General features: G+C 44.3%; 3 non-coding genes across 3 annotated transcripts; 2 read left to right on the plus strand and 1 right to left on the minus strand.

Annotated features, from left to right (window-relative positions):
- Positions 1 to 398: 398 nt before the first annotated feature.
- Positions 399 to 470, plus strand: trnad-guc (transfer RNA aspartic acid (anticodon GUC)). Its single transcript has one exon. It is a non-coding gene; the product is annotated as a tRNA-Asp (tRNA).
- A 5,799-nt stretch (positions 471 to 6,269) lies between these two features.
- On the plus strand, positions 6,270 to 6,341 carry trnad-guc (transfer RNA aspartic acid (anticodon GUC)). The gene has a single exon. It is a non-coding gene; the product is annotated as a tRNA-Asp (tRNA).
- A 491-nt stretch (positions 6,342 to 6,832) lies between these two features.
- On the minus strand, positions 6,833 to 6,903 carry trnag-gcc (transfer RNA glycine (anticodon GCC)). The gene has a single exon. It is a non-coding gene; the product is annotated as a tRNA-Gly (tRNA).
- Positions 6,904 to 14,686: the final 7,783 nt, after the last annotated feature.

Here is a 14,686-nt window from a genome sequence, read left to right on the forward strand (position 1 = left end):
TCAAGAAAAACTTAAGTGCAGTTATCTGTTAGTCTCGCAAAGAAAAATGTATATTTAAATCTTCTAGAGTCGCTGCAAAGCCAACTCGAAAGACTGTTCTCTGGGCGCAGCCACTGTTTACCTCTCTCTGGAACTACACACTGAAATGTAGCACCTCTGTCGTCACTAGGTAGCCTGGCCTCCGACCCCGCTCCTCACGATTTGAGCTTGATGAAGTTTCAATTTTCAGCCTCGCAAAACGACCACAAGTGATTCGACTAGCCCGGGAGCAAATTCAATTTGCGGACGCTAGGGGCGTCTCGATTTCTAGGCTAGACCATGGGATCTTTCCCATTAAAATTATTTCAATAATAGTTACGTGATGTTCCTGAACGCATCGTCACATGGGCTCTCTCACCTCCTCGTTAGTATAGTGGTGAGTATCCCCGCCTGTCACGCGGGAGACCGGGGTTCAATTCCCCGACGGGGAGTGTAATACTTTTTAAAAATACTTTTAAGTATTTGAATTACAACACTTTGGTGATGGAATAAAACATGCAATTAATCTTCCTACAATATATATATATATTAGGGCCGGCACGGTATATGTATTCGTTCCGAACCGTCACGGTACGGGGGTCACGGTTCGGTACACGCATTGCCACGCAGAATACACACGGTACGGAAGTATAATATTGATCTGAACGCGGAACTGTTATTTTGCAAGAGTTTCCTTCAGGACCCATTTAAATACTGCCACATGCAAGCTCTGATTGGTCCGTAGAGATATACGCTTTCGGACAGAGTAGTTATAAGAACGCAATTATCAGAACTGTCCTACTCGTATTTCGATCTGATAACTGTCCTTCCCCAGCGGAACTGTTTCAGTCTGCATTCGCACATGAGTCGGGACCAGGTCGGGACTGATGCGCCGCGCGCAGCCGTCTGCGTCAGTGACGTCTTACGTTAGCCGTTTAGCGCCACATTCAACAACAAAACAAAACCCGGAGAAGAAAAAACACCACAAAGAAGCTAATATGGAGAGCGGGGAGGCTACCGTGTTCATGGTCTGCATGATGGTGATATTAATCATGGACGATCACATCAGGCGTCTAATATCGAGGCTGGAAGTGCTCACAGAGAGTCAGGATCAAGCGCAGGCGAAACTTCTTCGTTTCATGAAGGAAGAAAGGAGAGCAGAGCGCCGCAGACAAAGGAGACAACGTGTAAGTTTAACTTATTAAACACGCGCCGGTTCTGTCCGTGTCGTATGATGTAACATTTCAGCCGTGATAGCATGACAAGGGGCGTAGCTACCGACCACCACACACCTCCGTCAGGTGTGTTCTATAGAAACCATGAAAAGACCCGACCAATTACATATCCCAAATGTATTACAACAACCCCTGGATACGAATACATGCAGAGCAAAAAAAATTACCGAAGCAATTGGAATTTACATCGCATCTGCTATGCGCCCATATTCCACTGTAGAAGAGGCAGGATCCAGATATCTATTACATGTGCTCGAACCTCGCTACACGCCTCCTTCGGCACTGTACCGAAAATGTACCGAACCGTAGGGTCCAAACCGAGGTACGTACCGAACCATGAGTTTTTTGTACCGTTCCACCCCTAACATATATATATATATATATATATATTGTGTGTATATATATATATATATACAAAATTGTATATGTGTATGTGCATATATATACACACACACACACACAAACACACAATATTTAATGGGATTTAGGGAACATTATGAAAAAGTAAAGATCAGGAGAAAGAATCTCACCACTGAACCACCAATGGTCAGAGAGCAAAAAAATGCATACATTTAAATAAATAAACTAGGGATGCACCAAAATGAAAATTCACACCACGTCTTCAGCATGAAGACGTGGTGTGAATGTGTAAGGATCTGACCCTGTGCATGGGGAAATCTGGAAACTAAATACTGTGGAGGGTGATTGGTGAGTGCAGCTGATGGGGAAAACACAGGTGAGGGAAGTGAAGCTGATGGCAGGGCAGTAGAAAGACTGAGGTGGCATAGCATGGCAAAAACTGTGTTTTTAGTCCAGTCCAGTTTATGGTCCAAGTGCACCCCTAGGTATTTATAGTCCTCCACCATGTCCACATTGACCCCACAGATGGAGACAGGGGTCACTGGGGCCTTACTCCTTCTCAAATCCACCACCAGTTCCTTGGTCTTTGCCACATTGAGCTGCAGATGGTTCTGCTCACACCAAGTGACAAAGTTGTCCACCACACCCCTGTACTCAGTCTCATCACCATTGCTGATGCATCCAACTACTGCAGAGTCGTCAGAAAACTTCTGAAGGTGGCAGGTCTCTGTGCAGTAGCTGAAGTCTGTGGTGTACAGGGTGAAGAGGAAGGGAGAGAGGACGGTCCCCTGCGGGGCCCCGGTGCTGCAGATCACCTTGTCTGACCCGCAGTGCTGCAGGCACACGTACTGTGGTCTGCCAGTCAGGTAATCCACAATCCAGGACACAATGGGGGCATCCACCTGCATCGCTGTCAGTTTCTCACCCAGTAGAGCCGGCCTGATGGTGTTGAATGCACTGGAGAAATCAACGAACGTGACTCTCACAGTGCTCGCCGGCTTGTCCAGGTGGGCGTAGACACGGTTGAGCAGGTAGATGATGGCGTGCTCTACTCCTAGTCGGGGCTGGTATGCGAACTGGAGGGGGTCCAGAAGTGGTCTGACCATGGGCCGGAGCTGTTCCAGGATGAATCTCTCCAGGGTCTTCATGATGTGTGACGTCAGTGCCACGGGTCTGTAGTCTTATGGCCGCTGGGGGCCGCTTCGGCACAGGAACGATGCACAACGTTTTCCACATCACGGGGACCCTGTGAAGACTCAGGCGCCGTTTACACATACCCGGGTATTTTGAAAAACGCATATTTTCTAACCTTCGTTTTAAAAAAAAAACCCGTGCACACAGCCCCGTTTTTTAAAAAAAACCCGTCTACATTGATCCGGAGAAATACGCTATCAGGAGCTGTTAAATTACGCCAAGCCTGACGGTGGCAGTGTTAGAACAATGAGAATTCCACACAAGCCAATCAGAAGCCTAATAGAGAACCGCTGACAGGCAACTTTCTTCACAACATCAACAGAAGCGCGCATGTGAGTACGTCTCACCAGAGAGTGGTCTCACCCTGGATGTGCGGGCGTAGCAGTTCTGCTAGGGAAAGGAGTGAAAATCGTGACATCCTGAAATTTTCCCTCCATTCCTCCGGGACAACAAAGCCATTTTCAAAATTTTCCCACCATAAAGCAGTCCGTCCGGGTCTAATCCAGAATCGCCGTCGCTGGCGGTGGTATGGCCGGGCTCTGTCTGCCAACAGAAGCTGCGCAATTGTTGCCCTCCGCGCCGTAATGTGCCTTTGTTGTTCAATACTTTGTATGACTGTAATTTTCAAAATCACACAAGCGAGTATAGCTCTCAACAAAATAAATGCTGCTAGTACCTCCATGCTTGCCAGATAAACAATGAATGGCGTTATCCTGCCACTATGGTGGATACGGGCGGGGCTCTGTACTATGACGACAACTCCGCATTCCATTCTGAAAACTCCGTTTTCGTCTTTCAACCAGTTTACACGCAAACGCTAAACGGAGTTTTTAAAAAATCTCCACTTTTGCAGGAGTTTTTTTTTAGCTTCGTTTTCGGAGGAAAAAACTCCGTTTGTGTGTAAACGAAAGGCACAAACGAAGGGAAAGGTCTTCGTTTTTCAAAATACCCGGGTATGTGTAAACGGCACCTCAGGCTCAGGCTGAAGATGTTGTGGAGGACTCCACATAGCTGGGGGGGCACAGGCTTTGAGCACCCGGGGGCTCACACCATCCGGGCCTGCAGACTTGCCTGAGTGGAGTCTGCTCAGCTGTCTCCTGACCTGATCAGGGGTGAAAGTCAGTGGAGAGGTGACAGGAGGGGGAGGGGTGGAGGTGTTATGCTGGAGAGTGCAGTCAGCCTGGGAGCCGGGGGAGGAGGTGTGAGGGGGGCCATCACTGGAAGATGAGAGGCTATGGGACTGGGGAGGGAGAGAGTGGGGGGTGGGTGCTGGCTGCAGGTGAGCAAGGTTCACAGAGTTGAATCTGTTGAAAAACAGATTCATCTCGTTGGCCATATCCACACTGCCATCCACTCCTCTGTTGCTGGATGGTCTGAAGCCAGTGATGGTCTTCATTCCACTCCAGACCTCTCTCATGTTGTTCTGCTGGAGTTTCCACTCCAGCTTCCTCCTGTACTTATCCTTGGCCTCTCTAATCTTCACTCTCAGCTCCCTCTGGATCGTTCGCACCTCCTCTCTGTTGCCAGCTCTGAAAGCCCTCTTCTTCTTATTGAGAATGTTCTTTATGTCCTATGTCACCCACGGCTTGTTATTTGGATAACAAAGGACAGTCTTTGGTGGGACGATGGTGTCAACGCAGAAGTTTATATAATCAGAGACACACTCTGTGAGCCCATCAATGTCCTCCCCATGCGGCTCACCGAGCGTCTGCCAGTTTGTGGCTTCAAAGCAGCCCTGCAGGGTCTCATTGGCCTCATCAGACCATCTCCTGACAGTCTTGGTGGTTGCAGGCTGGCTCTTAACCACAGGCACATAGCAGGGGTCGAGGTGAATCAGGTTGTGATCTGACCTTCCAAGTGGGGGGAGAGGAGAGGAGCTGTATGCATCCTTAGGCTACGGCTACACGAAAACGAAACGAGGCTTTTTTTGAAAACGGGTACGAAAACGATTTCGACCACACAGGGGAGCTTTTCTGTCCACATGACAACGCGACACTTGCTGAAAACGATGCAGTACACACGAAACACCTCTAGGTGCGCTGTAAGCCACCCCCACCGGTTACACCAGAACAATAGAAGAAGCAATGCGCATGCGTGTACGCCCCTACTTCTAACAGCGCGAAGCTCACGTTGTTCCTTCAACAATGCCGCTGTAGTTAGCAGTGTCTGCAACAGTGCTGCTATCAATGTTGTGGGGTCCATGATGATCGCTGTCTGTCCTTGTTGTGTTGTCTTCTTCTTCCGGATTTTGAATAGAAGCTTTTTGTTCTGGTCACTGACGTATGTGTATACGTCACTGGCGTTAGCCATGTGGCTGTGCAGACGTAAACAAATCCGTTTTCGCTGTAACAATGGAAACGAAACGACACCGTTTTCAAATCTTCCCACTCTGGAACCCGTTCTCAAAAACTATCGTTTTGGGGTAGTGGGAACGCCGGCTCCGTGTGGCCGCGACAGCCAAACGATAAGAAAAAGTATAGTTTACAGTGAAAAACGTTTTCGTGTAGCCGTAGCCTTAATATTAGCATACAGCAGGTCGATGGTTCTCTCCTCTCTGGTGGGACAGTTCACATACTGTGTGAATGTGGGGAGTGTTGTGTCCATGGTGATGTGGTTGAAATCACCCGAGATAGCAATGAATGCACTCGGGTGTTGAGTCTGTAGCCGGGCTATGGCTGAGTGGATGGAGTCACTTGCTGACGTCGGGTTTGCAGAGGGGGGGACATAAACAGCCACCATGATGACCTGTGTGAACTCCCTGGGCAGTGTTTGAGGTTTAAGTTAAATAAATAGTGTAAAATAAAAGTTTAGAAAGACACGAAAAGTAACAAAAGTGGTAAAATACGCAAAAGTAAACGGGAGCGACTGCAACAGGCTACACACGAGTTGACGCATGCGCATGGATGCGCATGGATAATAATCTGTTTTTGGTTGTGTGTTTAGAGCTCTGGTGTCTCAAGATGATACAGATCAAACATACTGATGTTTCTGATGCTCTATACTGTAGTATGTTTTTTCTTTCAGATGATTTTTATGTTTGCCTTTTTTCTCGTTAGGCAACTAAAATACTAAACTTGGGGCAGAAGTGAGGCAGAAGTGACCCTGTTTAGATTGAAAGCATCAATAAATAGTTTTCTGAAGTCATTTCTGTTTTGTTTGATTCCATTATGTATTTTACTGATGACCAGTAATTACAATGCAAATCCAAATTATTGTCATATTTTTTAAACAGGCTGGATACATTGGCCAATGATGTTTACTGACAGTTACTTATATTTTGTCTTTTCACTTTATTAAGATCAGATTCTGCAGGTAAAATTGCAATAATAAGATGACTTGACTTTGACTTGACCTATTACAGGACTTACATGTGTGACTTGGTCCCATCTCTGCTTTTCACCCTCCTTTGTGACTTTGGATGTTGTTTTTGTTTAAATCCTGGACCCTACATTTTTCACCATCTCCTCGTTAGTATAGTGGTGAGTATCCCCGCCTGTCACGCGGGAGACCGGGGTTCGATTCCCCGACGGGGAGTGTAAACTTTTTTTTAAAAAAAAAGTACTTTTCTGAATATAGATTGGATTTCCCTATTATTGTTCCACAATGGAGAAATTCACATTCTTACAGCAGTAACAAAGATCCTTAGCCTAGGAGAAAGATAAACAAAATAAACAATAGAAAACACAACAGCAGGTAGTGTCGGGAATAGTAGCAGTTGTACATGGGCTAATGAATTGCACACTATAATAATGATTATTGCAAGTTAATTATTTTTTAAAAATGACCAAATACGAGAAAAAATGCTCAACTTGAGCGAGAGCTGCTGCAACTGCTGCCGAACAGGGCGAGCGGCGCATCACGCGTTACAAATCAACAAGTTTTTCCACAACACCACTTTGCTTATTACAGACTAAACAGAACCATAATTCCACAATTATGCATAAGGTTTAAGACAGTTCAAGACACAGAAACAGAAAGTTATAACATTTCAAACAATGTTCTTTCTGAGCAGGAAAAGACTGAGTTGCATTGGCCGGGAATCGAACCCGGGCCTCCCGCGTGGCAGGCGAGAATTCTACCACTGAACCACCAATGCTTACATAAGATAAAAAAACACGATCCGAAATCGGAGAATTCGAGTCGTCATAGATAAGTTACAGCAGATGCAGTTCTATTACACCAATACATGTTGTGACTGCTAAGCTGTGTCACCAAAAAGTATATCTCCTCTGAAATGTTTAACCAATTGTCTGAAATTTGTAAAAAGTTTTAGCAGGAAGATTAAGAATTGTCAGAAGCTTTGGTACATGAAGCCCGATACAGTCAACCCAGCTGCCATGTCAACAGCTCAAATACAAGTAGAACTCAAATAAGGAAAAGGTAATGTGACCAAAACTGAAACCAATGCAGATAGTGCCACGTGGACTTGAATCGGGAATCAGTCAAACTAACTGCACACCAACTTATTAGGACATCCTGTTACTTTTGGAATCTATGTGAACCAAGGTTAAAAATACAGAGACCTGGGGCCTCATGTACAAAGGGTGCGTACGCACAAAATAGTGGCGTACGCACCTTTTCACGTCAACGATCAGATGTATCAACAGTGAAAAGACCGTGGAAATGTGCGGTGCCTCACGGCAGCTTCAGGGCTGGCGTACGCACGTTTCTGCAGCTGTTGATTCTTTGGCGACACCTAAGGTGATGTTGGGAAACTGTTATAATAAATAAATGTGAAAACAATTAGTCCTCAGACAGTGATGTGCACATCTGAGACACATGAACAATTAATACTGATAAACAATGAACGCACCCATGTGCCTGCAATTACACGAGCGGATATAAAAGCAGCGCAAAGTGGTGCAATGCACACCATTGAAAACAATGGCTGCTTCAGCGGTATTCGAAAAAAGCGTGTGTTCACTAGACAGAGGATTTGCTGGCACATGATGGCGACTGAGTTTTGAGGGAAATCCTCCTGGAACTTTGCGCAGGGCTGCGGCCGGCGTTGGAGCGCAACACAGCGAGGAGCCATGCGCTACCTGTGCCCACAGGTGATGTGCACACTGGGGTTCCTATAGCAACCGGGGCATTCCAGAGGGAGGTGGCCAACCGATTGGGACTGTGCCAGTCTACCCTGAGCCGAGCCGAGCCATGCCAGCCGTGTGGGACAGAATTATCCGCAGCTCAGCCACGTATATTAAATTCCCAACAGGCCAACATTAAAGCTCAATTTGAAGCGAGAGCCGGTTTTGTAATCGGAGCTATCGACTGCACACACATTGCTATAACAGCGCCATCACATGATGAATTTGTATGTTAACAGGGAACATTTTCATTCGATCGATGTACAGATCATATGTGATGCGTAAATGCAATTAACCAACATTGTGGCGAGGTGGCCTGGTTCAACGCACAATTCATACATTCTGAGTAACAGCATCGTTGGGAACAGACTACAAGCTGGCACTGTGCGTGATGGGTGGCTTCTTGGTGAGTAGCTTTATTCGTGTAATTGTCCTAATATTATTCCCTGTGACGCGCATTGAGTATGTGCGCCCCCAATTTCTATCCCGTCTTCACAGCATCATAGGAGAGTCATAGCAATTAGACCCATTCTAACAAAAACAAAAAGGTAAACTATTTCATGCCCTTCTAAAAGGATGTTGAGGAACATGTTCATATATTTTTTATATGAACACTGAAAGAGAGTTTTATTGCTGTAATTATTCTTCCTGTTCACACAGGAGATGAAAACATTTTTTCCATTTCAGGAAGCCTTAAGATGTTTGAATTAAATTCCCTCCATGTTTCCCTGCTGGACTGCTCTAACTTTTACTGATATCCACTTGATTAAACTTATTTTAGTAACCCTAGACTTTTGTTTTGATTCAAAAGTGAATGCGTATTTTTGTTCAATTTTTTTTGTTGTGTTCTATTCATTCGTATTCAGAATGGACAACAAGTTCCGTTCACAGTTCACACGATTTTCTCTGAGAGAAGGATCATTTTCAGATCGCCTGAGCTGTACAAAAAAGCATCATTTTCTTCAACACACACGGTAAACCAAGAACTACCAAACCTTTGGACTTCATGGAGGCGCAAACAACTGCAGCTAACCAAGGCTTCTTAAAGCTGAACCCAAAGATCTGCATCCAAAGCCCCTCTGCCACTTGCAGAGGACTAAACACAAATATTTGGGAAAAACTGAATTGGGAAGATGTTGATCTGGACTGCTTTCTTCAAAAGGTAAAGATTAACTTCTGTTAACAATTTAAAAGATAATGTAGCTCACTCTTTTTAGCATGGAGAAAGGAAAAGCACTTACATTGGGGGTGTCCCATCCTTTTAAAAATGTTAATCATTAAAACGGCGAATACTTAAAAAATGTTTGATGACATTTTTAACCTGCAGTTTAATCTGCTGTATTTCATCAACATCAGTTGAGATGGAAAAAAAAAAAAGCCATAGATTTATGTTTTTTTTTTTTCATTTTTGAGTAGTGTTCAGTACATGTGTACCAGTAAGGTAAGTTTGTCAAGTTTAAACCCCACAACATTTTCTATATAAAAAAACCAAAAAAAAATCTTGGCAAATGGACATTTTCAGACAAACCGGTTCAGAAACATAATCAGTAAACATGTAAACATGTCATTTCATTGGATTTTCTCACTGTAGAAACCGATCAAGCTAAAGATCATAGTATATTTTCTATATTTATCTATAACTTATGTTTTAAAATGGCATTGCACTGGTGGCAGTCTGCTGCAGTAACTCTACCATAAATTTATGGTGTATTTTCTTTGTGTCTTTGAGATTTTCCACCGAGGTGGTTTTTGGTAAATTATTTATTTTTAAAGCATTTTTCTATGCTGGGTGCTGCAAAGTTTGCTTCTGGTAATTCTGGCACATTTAAAAAAAAATGTTGTGAAGCATAACCATGGCAACAGGAAATTAGTTTGCATGTGGGAGCATCAGATTGAACTTTCCAAAGCCCAAGTAATGCTTGGCTAAGACACAGAATCCAGATTAGTTGAGCAAGAACATAATGAAGAGAAAGGAGGGGGAAGTTTAAAACATTTCTTTCCCTGATCATCACTGGAAGTGGTAGATCACTGTTGGACAAAATGGACAAGCTGGGAGCCCCGTTGAGGACCTAGAAGGAATATCAGGAAGGCAATATAATTATTTTTTCACTAAAATGTGGCTGCAGCAAGATTTCCAACAACTCTCTACTCAGCTTCAGGACTATTTTGTCAGATACTGCTGAAAGAGGAGGGATTTCAGTAACAACAGATGGTATAGTCCTGGACATGTTACTAAGAAAGAGCATCTCTGCACCACAAATGTCAAACTGTTGGCTGAATTCCTGTGCCTGTTGTTTGCTGAGGGTTAACCTGTATTACCTGCAGACACTGTGAATGACATCATCAGCTCAGTTGTTGCCAAGTTTCAAAGCCAGTATTCATAATTATTAAAGATATGCTTTTGTTATAGGGAGGTGACAAAATAAGATTTCTGCTGTGTTCTCATCAGGAGTCCAAGCTTGTCCATTCCATCCACCAGTGACCTCACACTTTCCATGACACTAAGTTTCACCTCTCTCTCCACTTCCTTCTCACTTTGCATCCAATATATCTCCTCTTCAACTCATCTTGAATTGAGGTCTTATTATAAGCATTACTTGGGCTTTGGGTAGCTCGTTTAGCTGCTCCAAAAGGTTAACAAGTTTGCTGTTGCCATGGTTATGTATCATAATAGTTGGGAGCAGAAGTCTATCCAGCCATAAAGCATCCAAAATAGCACAGAAATCCATGGTTTCACAGATTAAAAAAAAGCTCAGCTGAAAATCTCGAGAAGATGCAAAGAAAGACACAGAGCCATTCAATGCATAACCAGAAAATATGTCTCTCCAGTAAGACTGTCTGGGAACTTAAGCTACATGACCAGATTTTTGGAAAAAAAAAAGAAAAAAAGACTTAATTCCCTATGATCTCTATTGCATGTTTTTTGGGGGGGCTTTTTTTTCATTGAAAATTGTATATTTGTATTTATATTGCCATTCCTCAAAGATCAGCTGTGCAGCAGCATCACAGAGATTAAAAGCTCCAAATGCTTTTAGAGCCATAATGTTCCCATTTTAAGTTTATAGTTGTTCTCTATCCGATCCGATCGCGAGTAACCCAATCCGATCCAATTTCTTGTCAGATTAAGGTGTATACATGAATTTAATAACTCAATCTTATTGTAAATTAGCCCTTAATCCGATTTAAACAGTGCCATGTAACCCCACTAATAGTGTCAGCTGTCATTCAAAATAATCCTACCTTTGCCTCGCTTCCGCAGCAAGGAGGGTGGTCAGGTGAGACACTCATTCATACTAACAGCAGTGGCGTTTCTACATTAAGGGCACATGGGGCACTGCCCCACCCACATCTAGACGGTGCTGAGGTGCAGGGACGAATAAATGTGAATCACAACCATTGTATTTCTGTTTTGGAGTGACGTGTGTGTTCGTTTCTGTGTGTTTGCGCCGTGAGACGCTGCTCTCCGATAGTCCCTCCCCTTCTGGTGAGTTTAAGACTGTTGCCATGGAAACAACATGTGAATGTGATGATACATCCCATAATTAACATTGGGAGATGGGGCACTTCTATTTGTGCCTCTTGAATTCTGCCCAGCAACACCAGAACCAGAACCGCGAAACCTACCTGTACCCTACTCACGTGACCAAGAACAAAAAAACACACAGCTCATAATCAGATAGAGAGATAGACTGTGACATTACTGCTAGCCATTACTCGTTTGGAAGTGTTTTAAAATGAATAATGTAGACTACTTGTTGAGGGTGCAATTTAGTACATTGTCCATGGGGGAGAAATTAGAAATTAAACGTTTGGGGGCACACAGACCAGACAACTTGGTCCTGCTTCAGCCTGGTGATAAAACAACTCGAACTTTCAAGACGGAGTGGTTCAACAGAAAGACGTGGCTAACTGCTAGCGCCTCAAAACATGCACTATTCTGTTTCCCATGCCTTCTTTTCGGAAATGGTACAGGGGACTCTGTTTGGACATCGGATGGTTTCAAAGACCTGAAGCACCTGGCCGAGAGAACGGTGAAACATGAAAGCAGCAAAACGCATCTTCTTTGCGCCATGAAATTGGGACTGTTGGGGAAGGTAAATGTCATGGCCCAGCTAGATGGTGCTTATCAGCGCAACATCGCAGAGCAGAATAAAAAGACGGAGGAGAATAGGTATGTTTTGTCGAGGCTGATAACGTGCTTAAAACTGTGTGGCAAGTGCGAACTTGGCCTGCGTGGTCACGACGAGTCAGCTGATTCAGTGAACCCAGGCATTTTTAAATGCATTTTTCAAACAATGTGCGAGGGCGACAGCAGGCTCAAACGACACTATGACACGGAGCCTATTTTCAAGGGGACATCTAGCACCATTCAAAACGAACTTCTGGATTGTATGTATGAGGTCTACAGGTGCGAGGTGGCTAAGCAAGTGCAGGCTACCCAGTTTGTTGCTGTGCAGGCGGATGAGACAACTGATGTGTCATGCAAATCGCAGATGGTTATTGTCTTAAGGTACATGGTGGACAACAGCGTAACAGAGCGGTTTCTGGAATTCATCGAAGTGAAGGACAAAACTGCCATCGGCCTTTCTACCGCTATCAAAAAAGCCCTTGAGCCACTGAGGCTGACAGAAAAGCTCATAGCCCAAACGTACGATGGTGCAGCGGTTATGCGTGGCAGTGTTGGTGGCGTGCAGACACTCATGAGAGAAAGTTACCCAAACGCACATTTTGTGCACTGCTACGCCCACCAGCTAAATTTAACTCTACAGCAAGTGTGTGCAGCAAGAATCAGTGAGCTGAAGGTGTTTTTTGCAGATCTGGCTGGTTTTGCCACCTTTTTCTCTACCTCACCGAAAAGAACGGCTGCTCTGGCGGAGACATCAACCAAGCGGATCCCGCGACCACCCGGCACGCAATGGAATTTTAAGAGTAGGACCGTGAATGTGGTGTGGGAAACTCGGGAAGAGATACTGGAGTGTCTGGATAATATTCGCACTCAACCAGGATGGGACAAGGTGTCCATCAGCGAGGCATACGGCCTCACCATGCACTTGCGGGACCGCACGTTTCTCCAACTGCTGGAGTTCTTTGCCAAAGTTATGCCTGAAGTGGATCTGTTGTACAGCTTACTACAGAAAAGAGAGATCGACGCATCTGGGGTGAACCGTGCAGTGGACAATTTCAAAGTGAACATGAGAGACATCAGAGCAAGTGCAGATGAAATTGGTAACCAAGCTAGTGAGGAACCAGGCACAGCAAAGCGCAGGAAAACGAATTTGCCTGCAGTGATGAAGGAGGCCTGTGATACAATGATCGCGCAAGTGGAGGACCGGTTCTCCAAAAGTGACCATCTTATTGCCGCACAGCTGGTGGACTGCTCACTGTTCGCAAAGTTTCTGAACTCATTCCCGGAGGTCCAACTCGCCTGTGCTATCAAGCTTTGGCCCACAGCTCTTAACAACATGGGGAAGCTGCGAACTGAGCTGGCTCTGCTATACGGACACACTGAGCTGCACACAGGAAAATCTGCACTGTCGCTGTTCCAGGCCCTCCACGAAAACAACCTGCAAGAGGCCCTGTCTGAAACCTGCACTCAGCATTATCATTACAACCCCTATGACGTCTGCGGAGTCTGAGAGGAACTTTTCGACGTTAAAAAGGATTAAGACATTCACAAGAAACACGATGGGACAACAGCGACTGAACGCCCTCTCCATGCTTTCCATTGAAAACCCATTCGTCGACGGACTGACGGACTTTGACAGCAAAGTCACGGAGACGTTTGCTCACGCCAAGAACCGCCGCGCCAGCTTCCTATTCAAGTGATCGGCATTGGTAAGTCTAACCTTTTTATTTAAACTAAAGTTTACTTTTGACGTTTAGCTAATTTCGTTCAACGAATATTATATTCGTTGAATATAATTTATATTCAACGAATATTATGACATAGGCTTTTCTTTTTTTTCTATTTCTACAGTGTAAACCGGATTGGCGAATGCACTTCTGAGTTGATGTGTTGCTTTGGACATGTTTTGGACGGTGCTTTTTGTTTTTGAAGCTGATGGATGCGTAACAAAAATGCAAGAGACTTTTATGGACGAACTATAACTAACTAGCCCCTGTGTTTTGCAGCCTGAAATAATGTCTGTCTGTATATAAGCGAACATTTTATGTGTAAAAAGCCCAATGGAACGAGTTTTGTAAAGGCTAATTTGTGCCCAATTCATTGTTTGAAAAATCAAATGTATAGAGGCGTTATGCCACCTTCCGTCTTAGACTTTTATTTTGATAAAGGTATCGAATTTGTTTATGTGTTACTGTGGCAACGTGAACGTCTTGTCATACCACCTCTTGTTACGGGCGGATGCTCGTGTACAAAGTTGAAATTGTGTAGTTTTATGGACCCATATGAGACTATAGTGCTTACAGTAGTGTTTTGCCAGTTTATTGAATATATTGTCACAGTGTGGAAGAAAAATAAAAAGAGTAATTTCACCAGCAGTAAAAGTTTTATCCACTACATACGGGGATCCGTCTGACACTATGTTATCGCTAGTTGTTGTATGCCAGACGTGTGCCACAAGCTTAATAAAGCATGCAATTAAGTTATTTAAAAATAGTATTTGAAACAGGATTTCTGCTGTCTGCCGGCACTCAAAATGCAGCCTGTAGCGTATGCTTACTAGTACCGTATATAGGCTAGGTCTATAGCTTATAATAATCAGCTACCTCTATTTTTGTGAGGGTGACATGACGTCATACAAAATTGCCCCACCAGAAATTTCAAGCTAG

Source organism: Odontesthes bonariensis, chromosome 11 (assembly GCF_027942865.1).
Source record: "Odontesthes bonariensis isolate fOdoBon6 chromosome 11, fOdoBon6.hap1, whole genome shotgun sequence".
Taxonomy (NCBI): Eukaryota; Metazoa; Chordata; class Actinopteri; order Atheriniformes; family Atherinopsidae; genus Odontesthes; species Odontesthes bonariensis.